This window comes from Chinchilla lanigera, unplaced genomic scaffold (assembly GCF_000276665.1).
Source record: "Chinchilla lanigera isolate Chin_1 unplaced genomic scaffold, ChiLan1.0 scaffold00022, whole genome shotgun sequence".
NCBI lineage: Eukaryota > Metazoa > Chordata > Mammalia > Rodentia > Chinchillidae > Chinchilla > Chinchilla lanigera.
The window spans coordinates 23,553,437-23,563,854 of record NW_004955423.1 but is presented as its reverse complement, the minus strand read 5'-3'; the positions used below and the strand labels follow the sequence as shown (position 1 = coordinate 23,563,854).

The 10,418-nt window shown below is 54.1% G+C and overlaps 1 long non-coding RNA gene across 7 annotated transcripts in view; it reads left to right on the top strand.

Moving 5' to 3' along the window:
- Positions 1-10,418, top strand: part of LOC102014146 — a 69,483-nt gene that overhangs the window by 12,578 nt on the left and 46,487 nt on the right. For 6 of the 7 annotated variants that reach the window (XR_260988.2, XR_001234114.1, XR_001234113.1 and 3 more), the window contains exon 2: positions 8,247-8,641. The exons of the other annotated variant lie outside the window; for it this stretch is intronic. This is a non-coding gene — a long non-coding RNA (uncharacterized LOC102014146). The remainder of the gene's footprint in view (positions 1-8,246; positions 8,642-10,418) is intronic. 7 annotated transcript variants of the gene reach the window in all.

Sequence of the window (10,418 nt, the reverse complement as noted above, 5' to 3'; positions counted from 1 at the left end):
CGCCGCCCCGCCTCCAGGGCCCGAGTGGGAGCGGCGTCCAAAGCCCCGGCCCCGGCCCCGCCCCCCGGACGCCGCGCCAGGCCCCCACCAAGTCAGCTCGGCTCCAGAGATTTCAAGGAACACAGTCCAGGCCTCTGAAAGCGCCCTGGGCCACAAGTGTACCGTGAGGACAGCCGAGCTCCCTACAGAGCCGCCCCCGCAGGAAGATCGGGGTTCCGGAGCGCCAGAACTGGGCCGACACCCAGGAATTAACTGGATTTGGCTGGTCTTTTCCGGATGGATTTGGGCTTCGGTTAGATGGAAGAGCAGCTTTCACTTCCAGACATCATACTATCCATAAGTCATTCAACAAATGGCATTGAGCACCTGCTTGGGGCCAGCGGGCAGTAAAGGTGACGGGGACACCCGAGCCGTCCGGAGGGGCCTGGGGGTGGCTCTTGAGACGCTCTGGAAAGAGCGCAGCAAGTGGATAAACAGAAATCTGCTCAGCACACTTCCGGAGTGTGCCTCCTGTCAGCTTTTAGATCTGAGAGCCGGGTGGGGACGGGCAAGGACAGGGTGCTGGACAGTGTGGTCCCGGGGCCGGGAGCCCCCGCGGGGGGCGGTCTGAGGATCGGCCAGGATGCTGGGGCCAGGCCTGCAGCGGCTTTGTCTGCTGTGGGTTGCTCCGCCCTGTCCGGCCCCTGGCCGCAGGTGAGCGGCCCCGCGGCCTCAGCAGCTTGGCGTGTGTTCTGCAGTGCAAGCCTCGGCCCGCCCGCCGGAGCTTCCTGCCCTTCCCAGCCTCAGGGACGCGCGGCTGGCGGGGCAAAGCTGCACCCCGAGCCGAGCCCAGTGGCAGCACCCGGGCGAACCGCGCTCTGAGGTGCCCCGAGCCTCGCCGAAGCTATCCCAGCTCTGCGGCCAGTGACAGCCCCCGGAGACTGCTGTCGGCAGTGGAAGATGCGGGGTAGGAACGTTTGCAGCCCCGGCAGCTCTTGGCTTGAGATCATGAAAAGTGGGGCCTTTTTTTTGTGCGGGTCTTTGTTCTTTATTTCCTTTTTTCCACGGGCCATTTTGAATGTGTCTTGTATGAAAGTCATGGCCTCCAGCAAGTTGAAAACAAGACCCGGTTGTCCCTCTTCCCTGCGGTCTATGGATCCTGGGTTCTGAATCTTCAGATTCAACCAGCAGCAGGTGGAAAATATTTTTGAAAAAATTAAACGCGTAGTGAACAAATACGGATGTTTTACTTGTCATTATCCCTTTTACGATTCAGCATCTCGATTAACATGGATGTGCGTGTATTCGTGGTAGAAGTCGCCCCCATGGGAGGTGTGTGATTGTATGCGAATGCGGCATCCTCCTAGAGAAGGCTCCCCTCGGCAGGGCAGGGGCACCTGGGAGCCATCCCCGGGGCTACGAGGACTCTGCTCTTAGATAGAGAGGCTGGGATGGGCTACTCGGAGAATAATAAGAGCTAGCATTTAACCAGCATTTAACCAGCGCTGCCTGCGGGGCAGAAGTTGCCGCAAGTGCTGTGCATCTATGAAACCTTCTGATCTCCCAGCGGGAGGCACAGGGAAGTGAGGTCACGCAGGCTGAGAGTGACAGCCGGGACCCAAAGCGGGCACGCCCTGCTGCCGTTCTGTGCTGGTACCCTCGATCCCGGAGCTTCCTGAAGGTCAGGACTCCTGCGTCCGTCCGTCCGATTGCTGCTCCTGCCTTTGCCGGGCGTTTTGTGATGGATTCGCGTTTGCCTCCCCTTGCACACGTGACCCTTGTGGCGGTAACTCCACCCCGGGATCAAGGACCCCATTCCTGAGCGTTGGTCTCTTGTTCAAGTGCTGGCCTGGCTCCGGCAATCATTGGCACCTGGGCCACGTCCCCTGGGGCCCTTCTCGGGTTTGAGGCACCCGGTTCCAGATGCGCCTGCTGCCTGTCACACCTGCATGTCACAGTGTGTCACCTTCCGCTGTAGGCTGTGTGAGGACGGCTGGAAGTGCCTGACAATGAGTGTCCTCTGGCCTCGTGCTTAACTTTAAAGTGACAGGTGACAGGTGAGCACGCAGGTGACGTTATTCCAGCTTCCTTGCCCCAGATCTGGACAGCTCTGGCTTAGATCTGCGCTGTCCACAGAGCTTCTTACATGGCTGCGCCGAACTCCTCCCCTTCTCCCTGGGCCTAGGCTTGACTTCTCATCCTTTCTAGCTCGGCTTCCCGTTTCCCTGTCAGCTCTTGCTGGAGCTGTGCCCTCATCAGGACCTGCAGCACACCCTATGAGGCCCGATGCAGAGTGGAGAACGGTCATAAATTACTCTAGAATTTCTAAGCGGCACGCCCAGGTGTTCATCCAGGCTAGCGCTTCCTGGGGTGGGTGCAGGGGTGGGAGGCTGCAGGGCCCACTTCCGGGGAGCTGGCCCGCAGGTCTCAGGTCATCTTCTCTTGGGTCCTCCTCTCAGGTCTGTTTCTAACGAATCCTGGGGTAATGTAACAGCAGTTCAAGTGGAAACCAGCTGATCCAGGCACTACCTGAGCCACGGTGGGCCCCGCATCCTGAGCCTCAGAGGGCCGCCTTGGAGGATGGTGTTAGGTCAAGCTGTATGGAAAGAGCTTTAGCCACAGCAAGAGGCCTGGGAACGCAGACTGGCTCAGGGTAAGCCAGGGCTTTGGTCTGCGGCACCTCCACCTCCTGTGTGACTAGAAAGAGGCAGAGCGGCTCCCCAGGCAGGGCCTAACGGGGCCGCAGGTCGGATGCTGCTGCATCAGCTCTACCCCGGGCGCCTGGGAGAAACTCCCAGCATGCACTGCAGCTAGGTTACCGCCAGCGTCACCTGGGGTTAGGGTGGTCGGGTGGGGACCCGCAGCTCCACTCCAGTGGACCCGACCTGGTCGCCGCACACACTGGGACTCTGACCCCACGAGCCTATTTATTTCCTAGTTTTCTTTCTCCAGATTTCTTTTAAGAAATTTCCTTCTCCTTTTCATGTTCCTGCTCTATATTTTCCTCCTCCTTTGGGGACACTCGAAACAAACATAAACAAATGATACGGTGTAACAGGCAGGGGCTGGGGTTCAGGCTTTGGGATGAAGCCCTGGCTTTGCCACTGGCAAGCTGGGTGGGTTTGGGACAGTCATCTTCCAGGAAGGGACACTGAAATTTTACAAAAGAAGTGGCTTTCCCTCCCCTGCAGCTCTCCACAAAGCAAGGAAGCCAGAACGATGGGCCTTTACCTCAAGTCAGCCAATCTTGGGTCAGTGCAGTTCCTACACGAATACACCGTGACTTGTATCAGTGTTCAGTAATAACCCCCGACCACTGCATGAATCAGAAAGAGTCATGAAGAGCTGAGAAGAAACAAGGGTGTTCAGCCAGTCTCTGAGTGACCACGTGTCCACACCCCTTAGGACGCTGTGCCCGGGACAGCCACCGCCACTGCGGTCGCTGGTGACTTCACTTGTCCTGCCCGGGACCTCGCCGGTCTGCACCCGCCCAGGAGTTACAGAGAGCAGTCTCTTCCCCAGTCGGTGGCCACCTGGGCCAGCGTTTCTCAAACTGGTTTTTCTGCTCAATCAGAGGCTCCCATTCTCCCATGAGGCCAGGAGCTGGGCGAGGCTCCCACAGCCTGGAAATCCCCAGGGAGCCTGTCGAGACACGCAGGGCCAGGGGCAGGAGCTAGACCAACCCAGGGATGAGACCAGAGGGCACGGAAGCCAGCGCCCTCCTCCAGGGAGGCTGGGCGGGAGTCGCTCCGGCTGATTCTCACTCAGGACGAGGTTTTCTGTTCAGTGTCGATGCGTGTTTTGAGGTGTGATAACTGCATTCCTCTTGGGCATCAGTGAGAGTTTTCTGCTTTTATTACAACGGGGAATAGAAGTCCCCAGATACTGTTGTCAGGGATATGAGGAATCAAGTCCAAGTTCAAGAGATGCTGAGTTCCCGTCCGGCCAGTGGGAACGCAGAGGGACCCCAGAACAAGCAAGCCAAGTGTGCGTCAGGGAGCCAGGGCCCCTCCCCACTGCACCCCAGGAAAGAAGGCAGACCTCTGAATGGGACCAACCACAGGAAAAGACACCCTGAGCATGTCACGGAGCTTGGGAAGGTTAGAGAAAAAGCGTCTATAAAGTTTCCTGCGTATGTTTAGAAAAGCCTGCACACGCATTTCTTTACATCTGCAATGTTTGGCAAAATATTAACAGTGACTTTCTTGAGGTGGTGGAATTTCAGGTGCACTAGTGTTTTAGACCATTAGCTTTTTTTTTTCTTTTTACAGTAAATGTGTAGCTTTTCTATGAAATCATGTGCACTTTTTAGTGTCATAAGTGCATCCTTTTGAATATTTTACCATGAAGGAAAAAGGCATTGGGCAGATCAGGAGCTAGTGAACTTCTGCCACAAGGGCAAAGGACTTCCTGTTTCTATAAATAAAGTTTTATTGGAACACAGCCCCACTCATTCATCTAGCTGCGGCCTGTGAGTACTTTTGCTCTACAAGAATAGAGTAGAGTAGAGTAAGGTAGGGTGGGGTAGGGTAGGATGGGATAGGGTGGGATAGGGTGGGATAGCTGTGACAGATTGCTTAGCCTGAGGTACTCACCAGTTTCTGTAGAGAAAACACATGGCAACCTTTGGTGTGCACAATGGACTAGGAAACATTTTCCGCACGGCAAATTGTACCTGACGTTTTACCTGTTCTTCAGATTTCAGTGTATCTAAATTTCTATTTCTTAAAACCATATTGTCCGAATATTTTAAAGAACGGTGCAGTTCTGAGGAGTGATTACAGGAAGGGACTGGAGTGAGGACACCAGAGTTTGGGTCGTCAAGGTCTCGGTGCAGAGCGCCCCTCTCCTCCCTGTGCTCCCTTCCTCCTGCTGAGCTACTGTTTCCGCTCAGCTGCCATGGTGCTTGGGGGAGGACCACAGGGAGGACTGAGGCTCCCTTCCATCCTGGCTTGGGGAAGTCCGGAGCAGCTGTCCTGGGAGGAGAGGAAGGGGGTCCTCAGGGTCCGAGGCAGGTCTGGAGGGGAGAAGAGAAGGAAGCTGAGGGTAAGGTCACACCCAGAGAGGAGGCGGGAGCTGGTGGGCACAGGTGCTCTCTTGCTGTCCCTCTGTCACCCCTCACCCCAGGCCCATGCGGCCTCCCAGACTCAAGGGCACTGGAGGTTTTGCTCTGTCACACTCAGGGTGCCCAGCCTCCAACCTGCCACCTGCACAAGGGCCACGACGCCAGTCTGAGCGAAGCCAGGTGCTTAGGCATTCTCAAAATTCAGCCCCAAAAGCTGGACTTGGGCCCGGGAAGGAAACGAGCTCCAAAGCCAGGTAATGCGATGTGTCACTAGCACGATCCCTCTGCCAGGCGCCCACTGAGCTCCTTCCTGAAGAAAAGATCGTGCGTGGTGGCACGGGCAGCCGCAGCCTGGGAAGTGACTGGCTTCTGGCCGGGGTCGGAGCTCGGCTCCTCACCACCTCTGGACCCGACCTGTGCGCGGGTTGGACAGAGAGGGATGTGTTTACCCCGGCGCTCTGATAGCAGAGCTGCTGCTTCCCTCAGCTGTGGATGCCGCGAGTGGAAACTGCAGGGCCGGAACCCCCGGTTACCCCGGTGTCCAGAGCGTTTTCCCAGAGCACGGGAGAATTTCAGAAAACGTACTTCCAACGATTATTTTCCTTTTATATTCCAGTATTCCATGGTACGGTAGATCCTGAAATCCTGGATGACTGTTGATGCTATTCCGTTATCTCAGATTATTTCTTTTTTTTTTTTTTTTTTTGGTTTTTCTCCGGTACCGGGAACCAAACTCACAACCTTGCGCTTGCCAGGCAGGAGCTTTGCTGCTGAGCTAAATCCCCAGCCCTCAGATTATTTCTTAAAAATAAAACTTGGGGTCGTTTCTTGTCTGGGTCATTTCTTGAGATGACCGAGAGTGCATGGCACATTCAGATCTTCAAGGTACTCCCGGTGCCTTTGGCTGGAGAGTGTCCCTCCCGTTCCTGTCCTGCTCAGACCTCCGCGGCCCTCTCCTGTCTTCCCAGCTTTCTAGGGAGGTCCCTTCAGGACTGCGTCATCTGTGGCCAAGCATCTCCTTGCAGAGGCCTGGTGGATGTTGCTTATTTTCTCCTATAAATGACTTTGAACTTTATTCCGGAATAAATTTAATTGGAAACGGGTTAATCCCCTCAGTTCGTGCAATTTGTTTGGCAGGATGGCAGCGGCTGTCACTCTGGGGCTGATTTTCCCTCTACAGAAGCAAGGCCTGCGTGTGTATGATACGCTACTCGCTGAGGTTTTCCGGCCCTGCTGGCGGGAGAGGCGCCCTGGCCTCCGTGACCCCTGGGTTCTCTTCCTGTACGCGCACCGCCTTCTTTGGTTCGCAGTCCTGTGAATCCTACTCTGTCTCCTCAAGTCCCCCAGGCTTCTCCTAAATTCCCCTCTGTTCTCTGGGCAGGAAATTCCCTCCCAGGGGTTGCTCTAGGATCCACTTCCTCTGTCGGCCATCATAGGGATCCCTGTCCTTTTGTCGGTATTTTGCAAAGCATTACTTCATGCACTTTTCCTGGCTAGGTTGCTTCAGGTAGGAGGCGAAACCAGTTCCTTTCTTCCACCCGGCACTCTTATGCTCGCTTCCTGTGATCTAATACGCGGATGACGAGGTCCATGAGAACAGTGACCGCGGCTGTGCTGTTGACCTCTGTTTCCCAGCTCCTCCTGCCTGCCTGCCGCGGAGCAGGGCTCGCTAAGTACTGGGTGAGCTAGTGAATGACTGAAAGCTAGACCAGGACCAGGAGCAGGTCAGGGGAGGCCTTGAACCCTGAGCAAAGAAACGCAGCAGTTTTTGCCAAGAGCAGAACTTCCTGTTCTGTGCTAGAGGACGTGGGTCAAGTTCTGTTCCTCTGCAGGAGGAGGACTTGAAGGGTTCCCCGCCGGTGGCGTGGCCTGAACCGCGGGTCTGTAAATCTGGCAGAGCTCTTAGCTGGTGAGGCCACACTTCTGAACGTGACTCGGGATTCGGGAACCAGGTGTAATGAAGAATCTTGCTTTTGACGCTGCCTCTTAGATTAGCTTGCAGCGCTTTGCAGATGGGGTTTCCGTGTCATGGTAGAGGGTTGTCCTCTACCATGTCCTCTCTTCTTGCACTGGTGACTGTGGACGGGGCTCTGCATCCTGCTCACTGTGACACGCCTGCTGCTTCTTCCCTCAGGACAGTGATGTGGGCACTGCCCCTAGCAGCACCTTTTCTGGGATAGATACATTTTTTGTTAGTACAGGTTCGCCATACATAATGATCACATTCACCCTGGGGAGTCTGTGCCTGCACGCGACGCATCTTCTTTCTTCTGTTTTCCCCATTCCCCGCCCTTCAACCCTCCTTCCCCTCCCCATGTCACAGAAGCTGTTCTGTTTTTCCTGCCGTCCTCTTTTTAACCCCTTTTCCCTTGCTTTCCTCCCCCCCCCTTTCAGTTCGAGCATCGTTCAGCTGCTTAATTCCAGTTCTAAAGGTGGACGTAAAAAATGAACAATGTTCTTAAAAAACTTCCCTTGCAAAGCTTCTCCACTGGTCTTTCTGACTTAAATCTCAAGAGCAGCCCACTGGGTTGGGAAACGTGTTAGAAACTGCAGCTGATTTAGTTTTCGGGCTTTTCTGGTGTAGTCGCTTGGGTGCACGAGCTGAGTGAGACACACCTTGGAACCGCAGGCTCACCGTCCTTACTGACAGAGTGAGCAACAAAACTATTTCTAGATCACAGCTCTGATCTCCCAGCCCCCTCTGAGTGGGGTCAGCCAGCTCTCCCACAAGCCACTGCGCGATGCAACCCTTTCTTCTCCAAAACGAACAAAATCTCAAAGCCTCCTCAGGCTTTACAGAAAGAAAACAACGTTTTACAGCAAGCTAAAGTGGGAAGGAACACTGTTTTTCTATGTAGATACAGTATTCAGTCCTTGACGGTTTCGGCCCCAGGTTCTGGCGGAATGTTCCAGTTCCGCCCGGCTCTGAGCTTTGGGTTTCAGAGGAACCTGGGTCTCCTTCCCGCTGACGTTTGTATACAGTACGTTCAGTTTTCTGTGACGCCTTTGGGCTCTGCTTATCGTCTCAACTATGGGCCCAGCCTGACGAGGCTCTGTCAGTACAGAGGAATTACTGAGAAGGGACGGAAATAGTGAAGTTCAGCAACTGAACAGAAACTAACCAGCTACACTGTGTGTGTGTGTGTGTGTGTGTGTGTGTGTCAGGGTGCCCAGCGATGAATGAGGAAACATTCTCTCCTAGGAAGGTGTGGCCTGGCCTCCCTGCCTGACCCCGAGTCTCCCGGAAACGAGCGCTGAGCGGAGCCGAGCCCTTGCCGACTTTCCTGTGCATGCACTCGAGAGGAAAGAAGGTCGGCGCGCAAAGCCTGCAGGTTGGGGATCCGCACACCCAGGAGCTGCAGATGTGGCGTGAGCACCAGCATCCCGCGGTGCCTGCAGCACAGCCGTGCCTGGATTTTGGAAGAACCGAGCGTGTGCTCAGTTTGCTTACCTGAGTGACTACAAGTTGGGTTTCTGTCCTCTGCAACAGAAGGAACCGGGACTGCTGCAAGGACAGCCTGTCGTCTAACTCGGCCTCGGACGCTTCCCCCAGCCCTGTTTCTCTGGGTGACTTGGCTGCTTGTCACCCTGTGTTAGGTCAGTTCTCTTCCTTCACCCACTGTTAACCTCGTGCCTGCCCCGGTCCTTCCTGTTCGCAGACATCCCAACCCTCACACGTACCTTTTTATTTGCTGTGTCCTCACAACATATTCTGTGTGAATCACCTTGCTCCATCCCATGAGGTGAACAGATCCTAAGTTACGGTTGGACAGGAGTGATATAGATAACAACAGTCTAATATATATGTATAACCTGGAAGAGAGGATTTTTAATGTTTGTTTGACATAAAGAATCAATAAATGCCAGAGAAGATAGATAACTTTATAAGGGGCGATTGAAACAGACGGTGAATGTTTAAACATATAGGGAACAAAAACTTATTGTAGTAAAAGATTGCCAAAAACAATGGCATAAGTGTGGTCAAGGTGAGGACGAGTGTTGTGAAGAGGATTAATGGCAATGTCTCTTTAGTAATAACTTCTTTAAATATTCACTGGACTTTTGATCACCCTATTGATCAGCTCTTTTTGGCAATTTCTATCAAATGAAAATAGTGCACGTGGTCATCTGCCTTAGTCATGGGATCCGGTACCGTGAGACTTCCGGCTCCTCCCCAGAGTCAGAATGAGCAGGGGAGGGAAACGTTTTGAGTGGATTCAGGACATGGAGGCAGCCAGGACGGTGCAGCTAAAGACCCTCAGGAGAGAGGACGCCAGAGCTGCTGCAGGACATGGCCAGGACCATAGAATGGTCGTGTTCAAAGCAAGGGTGGGAGGTTTAGGAGAACTCATGGAAATGTGGATTTTACCTCAGACACTTTTAAAAAAGTTCAACATTTTGATCAGACCTCATAACACAGCACAGGTTGGGCTGCATCGCCTGCACAACTCTGGATCCTGTAGGTCTCTTGGAGTGGCCAGCACCCCCAAAGGAAGCTGGACGTCCACTTGCAGCTGGGGAGAACTGAAGCCTGGCTCCCTTCCCTGGGTCGGTTCTTGCTGCTGGGATGTGCACTGACCTTCCCAGTTGTCCCTGGGCCCCTCTCCCTGCTTCTTAGGGATTGTGCTGTCTTTTTCTGTGTAACGCTAGTCGGACGGGGTGTGGGGCAGTGTAGAGGTCGTCCTGTGCGCAACCGCCTTTGTTTAGTCACGGACCAGCGACTCCAGGAGGCGCAAAGTGCTGGCTCCGCAGGCCGCAGCAGTGTCCCCCCATGGGGGCGGGTCAGGTTCCGATTCCCCACAGTCGCCTTGTGTGCAGCTGTGGCTGGGGTGGGGTGTGGGGTTTGGGGCTGGGGGCGTGGGGAGGGAGGGGTTTGGAGTAAGATCGCAGAGAGCTGCACAGCTCCGCTGCTCCTCGGCCTGCCCTGGCCGGTCCTTCTCTCCTTCTCCCGCTCGCCTGAGAACTTGTCTTCCTTCTGCTTCCAGTCACCCTTTTTCTGTTCCTTTACTTCTATTGATCTTCATGGTTCTCCTCTCTGATTTCAAGAAAATAGAATATTTTGAGTTAAATTCTTAGCTGTTACATATATACACACCATAATTTGTAAAAGATTTAAAAGAAAGCATTGGAAGGAAGTAACAGGCCCCCTGGCTGCTAACAGTTATTCTGCCCTTCCTGTGTGTAGGGTGCAGCTCTAAGGGCTTTCTACACATTTTACAAAATCTCTGCTGCAGCCAGTGAGGCAGGGATGAGCTCCACTTGAGATATCTGGTCTACCAAGTTATTTAATTAATGCTAGACCAGGAGAGGAAAACCCTGCCTGTCTTAGTTACTTTTCTCTTGTTGCTGAGACAAAATACCCGACACCCCAAAT